The 14,347-nt window shown below is 34.5% G+C and overlaps 1 protein-coding gene and 1 pseudogene across 1 annotated transcript in view; both read right to left on the reverse strand.

Annotated features, from left to right (window-relative positions):
- KLHL1 (kelch like family member 1) overlaps positions 1-14,347 on the reverse strand; it is a 450,078-nt gene that overhangs the window by 305,972 nt on the left and 129,759 nt on the right. The gene's annotated exons all lie outside the window — the stretch shown is intronic.
- LOC126940927 (uncharacterized) lies at positions 2,370-2,472 on the reverse strand (annotated as a pseudogene).

Below are 14,347 nucleotides of genomic sequence, written 5' to 3' on the forward strand. Positions count from 1 at the left end.
CACTATGAAACACACTTAAGTACACAGACAGTGACCTTATAAAGCAACTACACAGGGAAGTCTGCATAATAACCAGCTAACAACACAATGCCTGGATAAAATCCACACATATCAATACTACCCTTGAATGTAAATGGGATAAATATTCCAATTAAAAGGCAAAGAGTGGCAAGCTGGATATAAAAGCAAGAGCCAAGGGTATGCTCTCTTGAAGAGACCCATCTCATCTGCAATGACATGCATAGTCTCAAAATAAAGGGATGAAGAATAATCTACTAAGCAAATGGAAAACAGAAAAAAAAAAAGGAGTCCTAATCCTAATTTCAAACACAAAAGTCTTTAAACCAACAAAGCTCAAACAAGGCACAGAAGGGCATTACATAATGGTAAAGAGTTCAGTTGAACAAGAAGACCTAACAGGAGCAGTGATTCACAAAACAAGTTCATAGAGTCTTAGATTCACACATACTAATGATGGGAGACTTCAACACCCCACTGACAGTGTTAGACAGATCACTGAGGCAGAAAATGAACAAAGAGATTCAGGACCTGAACTCAACAATTGACAAAATGTACCTAATAAACATCTCCAGATCTCTCCACTCAAAGATGACAGAATATATGCTTTTTGTTGCCACATGGTACATGCTCTAAAGTTAACCATGCAATTGGATGTAAAACAACCCTCAACAAACTCAAAAAAACTGAAATCATACCAAACACTCTCTCAGACCATAGGACATTAAAATAGAAATGAAAGTCAAGAAAATTGCTCAAAGTCATACAATTACATGGATATTAAACAACATGCTTCTGAAAGATTCTTGAGTAAATTAGGAAATTAAAACAGAAATGAAGAAGTTATTTGAAAGTAATGAGAATAAAGATACAATATACTAGAATCTCTGGGACACAGCTAAGGCATTGTTAATAGGAAAATTTATAACACTAAGCACCCATATGTAAAAGTTAGAAAGATCTCAAATTAACAACGTAACATCACAACTTGGAGAACTACAAAAACAAGAGCAACCCAACCCAAAGGCTAGCAGAAGACAAGAAACAACCCAAATCAGAGCTGAATTGAAGAATATAGACACACACACACACACACACATACACACACACACGAAATAAAAAGCATACAAAAGAACAGATCTAGGAGTTGGTTGGTTCTTTGAAAACAACAACAACAACAACAACAAATTGCTAGCTAGACTAACAAAGAACAAAAGAGAGAAGATCTAAATAAACACAATCAGAAATGACACAAGAGACATTAGTACTGACCCCAATAAATATAAATAACCATTAAAGACTACTATGAACATCTATATGCACACAAACTAGAAAAGGTGGAAAAAATGGATAAACTCCTGGACATATGCATTGACTGAATCCCTGAACAGACCAATAATGAGCTCTGAAATTGAGTCAGTAATAAATAGCCTGCCAACCAAAAAAAAAAAAAAAAAAAAAAAAATCCTGGGACCAGATGGATTCATAGCCAAATTCTACCAGATGTGCAAAGAGGAACATTCCTACTAAAGCTATTCCAAAAAATTTGAGGTGGAGAGAGTCCTCCTCAACTCATTCTATGAAGTCACTCAGGTGAGAGCCAGAGGTAAACATGATAGGAGAATTTATCATTATAAAGAATAAGGTCTTATATACAGATTATTTTAAATTATTTTACCCACTTCTGCACAAAATGTACTTTCCATTTTGTTAATATTAAAGCTATAGTTCTTGAAGTTGTCCTTGAGCATCAACATTACCTGTGAACTTGCTAGGAATGCAAAGTACTAGGCACCACCTCAGACCTACTGAATCAAGCCCTCTAGAAGTTTCTGTTGGATGCTCAAGTTTGAGAATCACTGACATAGAATATTAATATATGTCCTGGCCAGAAACTTTGAAATCTACTGAAACACTTCATTTTACTAAATTATTTTAAATTTATGTTATTTTATAATTTAAATATCTGTGTCATTTTTTTTCTAATAATCCATTCGTTTTAATTCACCACAAATGTATTGAGTGCCTACTCTCAGGGCTGACATTCTAGGAATGAAAGATCGAAAGAGAAACATAAGAACTAACTGGTAAGTGCTGACATAATAATTTGGGCTCTGAATCAAGAAAGGAAGCTGAACCACCTGAATTTGTACACAGATTGTGTAAATAGAAAGAGACCTGTGTGGAGAAATATGTGCCTCAGCTAGATTTAGAGTATAAGTGGATGGTTGATGTTACCACAATCTACTTTGTAGATGAGGAGACCAAAACTCAAAAGACCAAAAAAAAATCATATGAGACCATAAAACTAGAAAATAATTAGTCTGGAATTCAAGTCAATACTTCTGGATACAGATTGATCCTTTATCTTTCCTTATTTTACTTGATCATTCCAAAAGGTAAAGAAACCAGCTAATAACAAACTATAGAAATGATCCCTGAAAGTATAGTCTTAAAAAAGGATGAGTTTATATCCTTTGTAGGGACATGGATGCAGCTGGAAACCATAATTCTCAGTAAACTATCGCAAGAACAGAAAACCAAACACTGCATGTTCTCACTCATAGTTGGGAATTGAACAGTGAGAACGCTCGGACACAGGAAGGGGAACATCACACACCGGGCCCTGTCGTGGGGTAGGGGAAGTGGGGAGGGATAGAATTAGGAGATATACCTAATGCAAATGACGATCTAATGGGTGCAGCACACCAACATGGCGCATATATACATATGTAACAAACCTGCACATTGTGCACATGTACCCTAGAACTTAAAGTATAATAATAATAATAATAATAAAAATAATAATAAAATAAACCAGCTAAAGGAATATTATTAGTGAAAGGCTGAACCAAGAACTACATTTAGACTACCTTATTCTTATACTAAAGTTCTTCCTTTGATCCAATATGTCATTGAAAGACAACTCACAAAATACGATATAAAATGAATTACTTAAATTAGTGAAGACAGGCATATAGTCAATATGAGATAATATGTTTTTATTTTTTTACTCTCTATATACATTTGCTGCAGAGGCGAAAAAAACACATATCTTTCTTAGAGTGTCAGTAACTCAGCTGAAATTTTAAAATAATATTGATGAGCAAATTATCTCAGAAAAAAATTAAACTGTCATTAGCAGACCTATTTTTAGTGGCAACTACCACTATTTATTTGCCTATATATACATATATACTTTTTCAATCTTATATTGAATGAATGTCATGTTGGATCCCTATTGACTTCAATAGGAATAACACTATGTTCTAGAGGCTGAAGAAGAGACCAAGAATCAATGAATGATATAGGGTTTATCGAGGGGAACTTACAAGCAAGAATAGTCCAGTGGCAGGGAGATATATAGCAGAACCACCAATGCTTGTAAACAGCATGCAGTTTACATAGCATTTTTGCTTAGCACTCTTCACCTAATAATCTCCACCTGGCAACTTTCATTTAACTCCAAAGGTAGGGCCTTCATCCCCTGTACAGCCTGCATTCCATGGGATTGGATGGGGTTCCTCATAGATAAGGAATGAATCTCCAGGTTGGTCACTCCTGGATTCTTTAGCTCAGGACTCTAGACACATGTCTGAACAATGAAGAATGAAAAAGAGGTCGGTGTATTATTTTTCCTATTCCCTTACTCATATGGCACTTTCCCTTCATATATTCCTCCAAGAGCTAGTCCGTGCAACACAGTCACTCATGTTGCCATGCTGACTGTGAATTCCAGGTATATTATTTCTTCCCCTTCTCCCTTCAGGCCTAGAAGTAGTAATGGACTCCACCTTTCTCGACTGGATGCCTTATTATTTAATTTGTTCCCCAAATACTGCAATACCTAGGTAAATAATTTCTTCATTCATTATGTTCAATGGAAACAACCATGATGAATTTCCTCAATGTAAATGCATTTTACATTGAGGAAATGTAAATACATTTTCCGATTTGAGTGTTTGGTACTAGGGATGACCCCAAGATACTGACATCAGAATGGGAATTTGAAAGCCTAACATGTTTGAGAAATATAGAGATCACATTTATTCAAAATATCCAAAGTAGAGACATGGAATACAGAGCTGATCAAAGACAAAGATGTGGGTCATTAACTAGATGTTTTAAAAAATGCTTTAGCAATAATGGAAGTTATAAAGCGTGTAGGCTGGGCTTGAGAATGTACAAAGGATCAATGAAAAGCTTCAGGCCTATGACTCCAAACTCAAGGCACAGATAAAGAACTGGGAAGCTTTTATGACCTAAAATATATTTTATCTCTAGTAGCATCAGGACAAACACATGGAAGAATCCCATCCTAAATCTAATTGTGATATACAACATAATGCCTGTTTGCTACACAAGATCATAAAAGTATGCTATGAATGAGGCCTGGTTGGGTAGGAGTGGACCTCTGAGACTTGGAGACAATTAGAGGGCATGATCAAAGCCAAGAAACTTGAACTTTTCCTTAAGTCTTCTTTGATTGCAGAAGCATCAACTTGCCTACTCTTGAAGCAAATCTCTTCAAAATCCTCACCAGGATTTTACCAGGAGCAGATGCTTTGCAATATGATGCCTATTTTTCCTTAGGACCTGTCCTCCCATGCTTTATTCTCTCCAGGCTTCCTCCTTCTATTTAGGCCCAAAGGGAAAATCACAAGTTCTGTACTTACAAGATATATCACACATCAAATAAATTATAATATTGTGCTAATACATATGGAAAAGTGCCTTGGGAATACCTATAGGAAAAGATTCAAAGGGTGTCAGATTAAGGTTGAACTGGGTGAAATGAATTGGTATGATTCTATTTACAAAGAATCCAAAGGTGAGGATCTAATTCTTTTAGGGGTTAATGTAAGCCTCTATTAATAGGAATTCTAGAATCTGTAATGCTAATATTTCTCAGGAATAATGTAGAGGATTTTTTTAAAAAAAATAGTAATATATATGGCAATTATGCAGTGAATCTATCAAGGCCAAACCATTATGACATTTTAAGACATTCACTGACAAGAAAACCTATAGTGAACTTTTAAAGCTCTCTGCTAAGCAAACTATAGACTCTGATGACAGTACTGAATTGAGCTCTTTGGATCTGTTATCAACATTGTACCAAAGACAATGCAGACACTAGTGTCACTATAGATCCCTGCTAGTAGCCCAGTTAAGCTGGTCACCTTTTAAGGATAAAGGCAGTTTTATTGTAATACAGCTGCATTCATTTGATTATGCATTATCTATTTTTGGTTTCTTTTCACAACAACAAAGTCAAGTGATTATGACAGAGACCATATACCCCACACTCCCAAAGACTACTCTATTATCTACAATCTGGTATTTTACCCCCCAAAATTTGGTGGCTCCAGTTATGATTCTAAGGGTAGAGTGTTGATTTACGAGTGTACATACAACTCTGGAGGTAAAAAAAATTGATCATGAGGTATGAATGTGTGAAGGTATCATGTATGAAACAGTTGAGCAGTCCACTGAGTTATTACTTTGTCTATTTAATTAGAAAATATACAGATCTTTTGTGTCGAAATCTGCATTGAGTCATCATTTATTATTATGCTCTCTCTGCAAGTTATTTTATTTAAATTAGTTCAGAAATTCAGAGGCTTCACTGATTGTAAGGCTGGACTGTTTAAGAAAGAATGCTGTAAAATTGCTGCAGGTCCATAATGGAAATATTTATCCATGCTTTTTGCAAGCATTAGATATTGGAAAATGAAAAATACCAAAAACATTCCAGTAGTTATTAAATATGATCCCTGAATTGAAGTAAGTACCTCACAATCCTATAATGCCACAATATCCACCAGACAGAGACTAAACCTTTGAAAGCCAGGTAATAAATTGTATATTTGCTCACATCCATACCCTAGTGTGTTTCATTAGATGGACGGGCTAAACTTAGTTATTTCTTCAGTCTCAGAATACATAGTTGGAAAAGATATATTCAGAAACTGTCACAGTTCTCATATTGAGGTCTTGACTCACACAGAGTCAGGTATATTAAGAAAAAATGTGTCAGTTGAACTATCACCAGGCACCTAACACAGTGCTACACAGAAAGCTATACTGCATTCCTAAGGAATTTTCAGATATCACCATCACATTCAAAACTTGAAATAGGCCAGATGCAGTAGCTCATGCCTGTACTCCCAGCACTTTGGGAGGTCAATGCGTGTGGATCACGAGGTCAGCAGATTGAGACCATCCTGGCCAACATGGCAAAACCCCGTCTCTACTAAAAATACAAAAATTAGCCGTGCATGGTAGCACGTCCCTATAAACCCAGCTACTCAGGAGGCTGAGGCAGGAGAATCGCTTGAACCAGGTAGCCAGAGGCTGCAGAGGTTGCAGTGAGCCAAGATCGTACCACTGCACTTCAGCATGGTGATAGAGTGAGACTCCGTTTTTAAAAAAAATAAAAATAAAAAATAGAAAAAAATGAAATATTAAAGAGTAGAGATTCCATTATATTACAAATTAATTTATTTGGAAGATAAAAATGCCAGATGGATTTCAGACAATAACTAGACTATCACTAATATAATCAGGCAATGAAGATAATTGAAGCTGATACTCCAGATGTGATATTTTTACATCAGAAAATCCACATATCCCATGAAACTTAGTATGAAGCTGTCAACTTCCCATAACACTTTGTAAAAAAAGCAACATTATTAGGGAAATACAAACTTGTTTCTGTTCTGCTAAAGGGGAGAAAAGCTTCACTTCAATGTTTTGCTACAGAAGAATCACAACTCTCCTTTTCCATATACTTAGGAAGAACTTTAATTACCTTGATAATGCATATACCAACACACTTTTCCATATGTGATATTGTGATTATTAAATGTAGAGGGCAAAAAACAGCCAGTATGCTAGATGTCTTCATTGTCAGAGGGTAGGAGATAAATCTTACAAACTTTAAGTGGCCTATGACATTAGTGAAAATAAGTATATAAGTTTGACTGTGTTAAGAAATTGCCTTTATGAAAAGTCCTTATTTTATTCTTTTTTTTTTTTTTTTTTTGGCTGGCACAAAGACTCATGTCTGTAATCCCAGCACTTTGGAAGGCAAAGGTAGGTGGATCACCTGAGGTCAGGTGTTCGAGACCAACCTGGTCAACATGGTGAAACCCCGTCTCTACTAAAAGTACAAAAATTAGCTGGATGTGGTGGCGCATGTCTGTAGTCCCAGCTACTCTGGAGGCTGAGGCATGAGAATCACTTGAAACTGGTAGGCAGAGGTTACAGTGAGCCAATATCAAGCCGCTGCACTCCAGCCTGGGCTACAGAGTGAGACTCTGTCTCAAAAATAAATGAATAAATAATACAATTAATTTTTATTTTATTCAAATTTTTTTCTTTTTTAATTAATCAGTTAATATTTTGGTAAACATATTCAAGGTAAGATATATCTTTCATCAAATTTTTGAATGTACAGTGCAGTATTTGGTAACTATAGGTACGATGTTGCACAGCAGATGTCTAGAACATGTTCACCTTGCATAACTAAATACTTACGTCCATTAAACAGTTACTTCTCGTTTTTCTCTCCCTTCTGGCCACTGGAAGTCACTACTTTACTCTCTGTTTCTATTAATATAAATAATATTATTTATATTACATAAACACATAATATAAATAATATTTATATTATATAAACACATCACATATTATATAAACGTATTTATATTGTATTAATATAAATATATAAATGTATAACATAATATAAAATATAATAATATATAATTTCTTTTATACACATATCGCACATTCTTTTATATATATATATATATATATATCACATATTCTTTATTTATTATTCTGTCAATAAACATTTAGGTTGTTTCCATATCTTGACTACTGAAGAAAATACTGCAATATACATAGGAGTGCATATGTCTCTTTAAGATCCTGATTTCCGTTCTTTCGGATATATACACAGAAGTGGAATCACTGAATTACATGACAGCTCTACTTTAATGTTGTGAAGAACTGCAATACTGTTTTCTATGGTGATTGCACAGTTTTACAGTAAGAAAAAGGCATACGTTTTGATAGGTCCTTTTATTGAAGACATTGCCTGTCAAATGTAAGTGTTCTCCATCTACCAATTTACCGATAAACTCATTGGTCTACTTGTTTTGCCTCAGGTCCAAAGCAAGAGAAGCCTCTGCTTTAGGTCTGAGGTTTTGGACACGGTGTTTTGCTACTTTGGCTTTAGGAGGCAGAAGATCAAATAGTAGTAGAAATATTAATGACTAAAAGGAATGATCCATTGATTCTCTAGCTAGCCCAATTGAAGATTTAGAGCCCAGAAAGCCAATGTATGGAAGCACAATTATACTTTAACTTCCAATAAACATTCTCCATCTGAGAGTCATCTCCTAAGAGAGAATGGGGACTAGGAATCAACTGTGAACCCATTAACTGACTATGCCTCTCAAAAATCATAAAATAAATTATGTACATCAGCATTCCATCGTTACATACAAATGGTATATCTGAAAAAGAGTGAACAGGTCTAGAAGTAAATCACATGGAAATGTTACTTAATCCCCTTGGTACTTATTTTTGCTGTTGCATCACTTCTACCTCAATCAATAAACTAGTACCTTAATTAGTTTGCTATTAATAGTAATGGATGACTATAGACTTATCCACTTTAAACAACTAATTTCTGTAGGCCAGTAGTTCGGAAATCGGTTCTCTGATGGCTTGGGTTCTCTGATCATAGTCTCAGAAGGCTGCAATAAAGTTGTTGGCCAGACTACATTCTAGTCTGAAGGCTCGTGAAACAATATGCACCCAAGCACATCCATTTTTTGGAAAAGTCATTTTTGTGTGTCTCTAGAACTGAGGACTCTGGCTTCTTCGTGGCTTTCATTTGGAGGATGCTTTGACTTCCCACATGATGTCTTCAGGTCTTGGATGACACTCTCACCCACACTTCTAGAGGTCCTAGAGGTCACTGACACTTCTTTTCTACATAGACTTCCTCAACATGGCTGTTTTCTCCATCAAGTAAGCACAGAGGATCTCTAGAGTGAGTGAGTCTAATAATAAGATGTATTATGTACATGTATTATGTAATGTAACATATGTATTATGTAGCATATGTATATGTATTATGTACATGTATTATATAATGTAACATAATCACAGAATTCTCATTGTAACATCTTTGTCATGTTATAGGGGTTAGAATCATGTCTCAGGTCCTGCCCATACTTAAGGAGAGGGCTTAGATGAGATCATGATTACAAAGCAAAGATCAACGGTGGTCACCTGAGTCTATGTCCTCATTAAAAGATCCCAATGACTTATTGAAAGGTAAAATCATAGATCTGCTTTATGCTTGGGCCTGGTATCAGCATTCCCTCTCATTGTTATAATACAAATAATTTTTGCTTAAAATTATAAAAACTTTGAGCTTGAAAGGTTTGAAAGTCCTAATTTCAAGTATAAATTTTCCCTTCTGCATCTTGGGCTACCCAGGCCACTGAATCAATAGGTGAGTAAGAGATTGGGATGGTTAAACCCAGTAACTAAGGAAAAATCAGGTTGTTTGTAAGATGTAGCTAAGGAAGATTCTGTCTGGAAACCAGGAGACTGACTGGGATGGCACCTAGCAATCCTATATCCAGTAAAGAAAGACTTGGCTCACCCTAGTAGATAAGTATCTCTGACAAAATATGGTATTGTCAGAGGACAAGATGTATATGGAATGTATGGTTGTCTAAAAAGGTTAGGATTATTAACCCAGGTCGCTGACCAGACATGAAATTTACCTTCTTTCACTTTCCTTGTATGGCTACTAATATAGTCGGGATGTTTGTCACCTCCAAATCTCATTTTAAACTTTGATCTCCTGTGTTGGAGGTGGGGCTGGTGAGAGGTATTTGGGTCATGGGGACACATTCCTCATGAACGGCTTGCTGCCATCCTTACAATAATGTGTGAGTTCTGGGTCTGCTAGTTCCCATGAGATCTGATTGTTTAAAAGAGGCTGGCACCTCTTTCTCTGTCTCCTGCTTCCTCTGTTGCCATGTGACAGGCTGGCTCCACTTGCCTTCCACCAAGAGATGAAATTACAAAAGGGGGAAAACATTCATGAGGCAAATTGTAACAAAATAAAGACATGATGGAACCACTAATTTTAGACACAAATAACTTATGGTAAGAACCATTAATAAATACAAAAAAGAGTAGCTCATATTTATCAAAAAGTCTGTCAGGAAGAAATTGTGAAAATGAAAGTAGCTAAAATATTTTTAAATTCAAATCCTCCAAATTGCTAGAAGTATAAAAACATTAAGAAAAATCCACAAGTTTCTTCCCAAAGCTAATACAACAAGAAAAAAAGCATATATAAGTTAGTTATATAATACCATTAGTAAGCATGATTTACTAAATATAGAGAGACCTATTGCATATCATAGTTTGATTGATCTTTTCACACATATTTTAAATATTAATACAAGTATTAGTTGTATTAATGCAAGTATTAATACAATTACATAAAGAACAAGTGACATGAAATACATTCTCTGACCACAAAGCAAAATCACCGGAAATTAAGAATATATAACTAACATATTTGTCTAATAAGAAGTTCTAAAAATATAATTTAAATAATTACTGAACCTAGAAGAAGTCACAGATGACAACAAAATTTACCAATAACAGCATTAGATTTAAAGTGACTTTAAAATACAGCTAAAATGTTACATTAAGTGAAGTATACAGCCTTATATAGGTTTATTCAAAAAAGAAAAGTAAATATTAACAAATTTTAAGTTCCAAAATCAAATAAAAAAGAATTCAGAATAATAAGATTAAATAAAAAAAAATTAGTAAAGATAAACTGTAACTTACCGAAACAAAGGAAAATGAACAAAAATCAATGCCAGTATATTGATAAGATCAATGATGACAGGAAAGTAATTGGCAAATACAATTCAGAAAATACAGATAAGATAGAAATAAAAGATATTAGAGACAAAAAGTAAAGAAATGGTAGATGTATTTAATGATTTATTGTATAAATAATTATAAGTAGTATTTATTTGTTGTTTAGTCATTTATTTTAGAGATACTATTGTTACAGGAATCAGATGAATTTCATTGTTTTCTGAAATGACAGATTTTATAACAAAATATGAAACAGGAAATATTTAGGAAATAGAAATAAACTGAGAATAATTGAAAACAAAAATTTATTCAAACATTTACCTTACAAAAAATAACAATTTGAAATTATTTAACTTAGGAATTCTGCAAATATTTAAAAACCATAGATGTCATATATTATATGAGTTATCCTCATTAAATAAAATATATGGAAATATTTCCACCTCATTATGAGCCTAGTATAATTCAATTTCAACAACAAAAGACAAAAATGAGAGAGGGAAAGTATAAGCTAAATCGCACATATAAAATGGATTATACAACTTGTACTTAAAAAGAATACATTATTCCAAATATGATTTATCTCAGGTTTGCAAGAGCATTTAAACACTGGGATATCTATCTATCTATCTATCTATCTATCTATCTATCTATCTATCATCTATCTATCTATCTATCTATCATCTTTCTATCTATCTTAAATAGATCACATTAGTGTATTTTAAAATGTATATCATAAAACTGTCAGTAGACCATGAAATCGAAAATTATTTGATAAAAATGTAGTATTCATTAAATTTACTTGACTAATATTGTCTATCAGAAACTAGAGAAAACATTATACTTAATTAAGGCTTAATATCTAATTTACGACTAAAGTTAGCAACAAAGGAAATATGTGTGGTATCTGAGAAAAGTAACAAGCAGAAACAGCAGAATTATAGAAAATCAAAACAGTAAGTTAGTAAGTTAAAAATAATAAGTTTTTTAAACCAACGCTATGTAAATGTATCTGACAACTTGGTTGATAAAAAGAATTTTAGAGAATAGTGCAATTTGATAACAACAACCGTAGAAAGACAATCAACATGTAGATAAAGAGAAGTTTTTCAAAAAATTTATCAGAAGTTTCTGGTCTAGATAATATTAAGAAGAACCCAACATATTCATAAATTAAATGGTAAAAATAATTTATAATATAAAATATTACTCAAATACTAACAAATACATAAAATTTGTGCTGAGAATAAACCTAGTAGAAAACATGTAAAACCTGTGTTTAAATACACACGCACAATCAAAAGAGAAAAACTGAATATAAACAGAGCTACTTCATTTTCTCAAATGACAAAGTTTGATATTATACTGATGTCAATTCCAAAATGCCAGCACACCTTATTATAAAGTTGAACTGCTTTTCATGTTTATCTAAAATTTGCTAAGACAATTTTTAAAAAGCAGAATAAAGGGATAGAACATAAGTCGATATTAAAAATACTGTGATAGTGAAACAAATCAGGAGAAATGGAGAGAAGAGTGATTGAAATACATACCTAAGGGAATCTAATCACAGCTGACTGTTCCAGTCAGAGATAGGTTCTAGTCACAGCAAAAGAGGGGTTCCAGACTTGCCCTCCCACTATAAACAAGTATACAATTGGACCAAACCCTTGAGGTAACTGTTTTCAGGTGTTGCATCATGGACAATGAACTGCAATCTCTTTTGGAAGGAAAACAGAGAAGACAAGCTGCACTGTAGCTCCTGTGTGGAAGCAACATCCCACCTGTGGCATAGGGAGATGGTAACTAAGCAGAGACTTAGGTCCTGTTAAGCTAGGATGCAAACGTTGGAGTTGGGGTTGTTAAAGCAACAACACTTATGGAACAGTATGCTGGAAAGGAAAAGCCTATCCAGAGGTCCAGGTGGGAATTATGGTGTCTAGAACTATGTGGGATGATTCACTGAAGGTCCTTGGCCAAGATTTGGGATGCCCATGTATAGGCTAAGACTTTATGAAGCATATTAGAGAGTGGTTGTTACTGAGCTAAGAGTGGAGAGTCTTGTGGCCACATAGATTTGGGAAACATTGACTTTATAATTTTGGTTCAGCCAGAGTGGAAAACCTTATAAGATCTGTCATTCTACTGAGACCAGAAAGACCATATCTTTTTTTTTTTTTTTTTTTTACTGATTAAAAATATTTAAATCAATTTTATTGAGATATAATGCATAGATAATGAAATTTTACCAATTTTAAACAGTTTGAGGAGTTTGAAAGAAAGTATACACTCATACAACCACCACTCCAATCAAGATATAGAACATTTCCATCAGTTTAGAAAGTTCCCTCCGGCCCCTTTGAGGCAATCTCCTCCTTCCACCCCTCGCCCTTGGCAACATTGAACAGCTTCCTATCACTGTAGTTTTGGTTTTTCTAGACTTTCATATAAATAGAAACATACAGTATGTAGCATTGTTTTATTTCATAAGATGTGATTTTTATTGTTTATATACTTCTAAAAATAGCTTCTGTGAGATACAATTTATGTACCGCAAATTTCATCCTTTTGTGTTTTTTGTTTTAATTTTTATTTCTGAGACAGTGTCTCACTCTGTCACCCAGGCTGGAGTGCAGTGGCATGTTGATGGCTTACTGCAGCCTTAAACTCCTAGGCAGAAGCGACCCTCCTGCCTCAGCCTCCCAAGTAGCTGGGACTACAGGTACAGGCCACCATGCCCAGCTAATTTTTTTTTTTTTGCTTTTTTTTTTTTTAATTTACTTATTATTATTATACTTTAAGTTGTAGGGTACATGTGCATAACGTGCAGGTTTGTTACATATGTATACCTGTGCCATGTTGGTGTGCTGCACCGATCAACTCGTCATTTACATCAGGTATAACTCCCAATGCAATCCCTCCCCCCTCCCCCCTCCCCATGATAGGCCCCGGTGTGTGATGTTCCCCTTCCTGAGTCCAAGTGATCTCATTGTTCAGTTCCCACCTATGAGTGAGAACATGCGGTGTTTGGTTTTCTGTTCTTGTGATAGTTTGCTAAGAATGATGGTTTCCAGCTGCATCCATGTCCCTACAAAGGACACAAACTCATCCTTTTTTATGGCTGCATAGTATTTCATGGTGTATATGTGCCACATTTTCTTAATCCAATCTGTCACTGATGGACATTTGGGTTGATTCCAAGTCTTTGCTATTGTGAATAGTGCCGCAATAAACATACGTGTGCATGTGTCTTTATAGCAGCATAATTTATAATCCTTTGGGTATATACCCAGTAATGGGATGGCTGGGTCATATGGTACATCTAGTTCTAGATCCTTGAGGAATCGCCATACTGTTTTCCATAATGGTTGAACTAGTTTACAATCCCACCAAC

Source organism: Macaca thibetana, chromosome 17 (assembly GCF_024542745.1).
Source record: "Macaca thibetana thibetana isolate TM-01 chromosome 17, ASM2454274v1, whole genome shotgun sequence".
In the NCBI taxonomy this organism is placed as follows: domain Eukaryota; kingdom Metazoa; phylum Chordata; class Mammalia; order Primates; family Cercopithecidae; genus Macaca; species Macaca thibetana.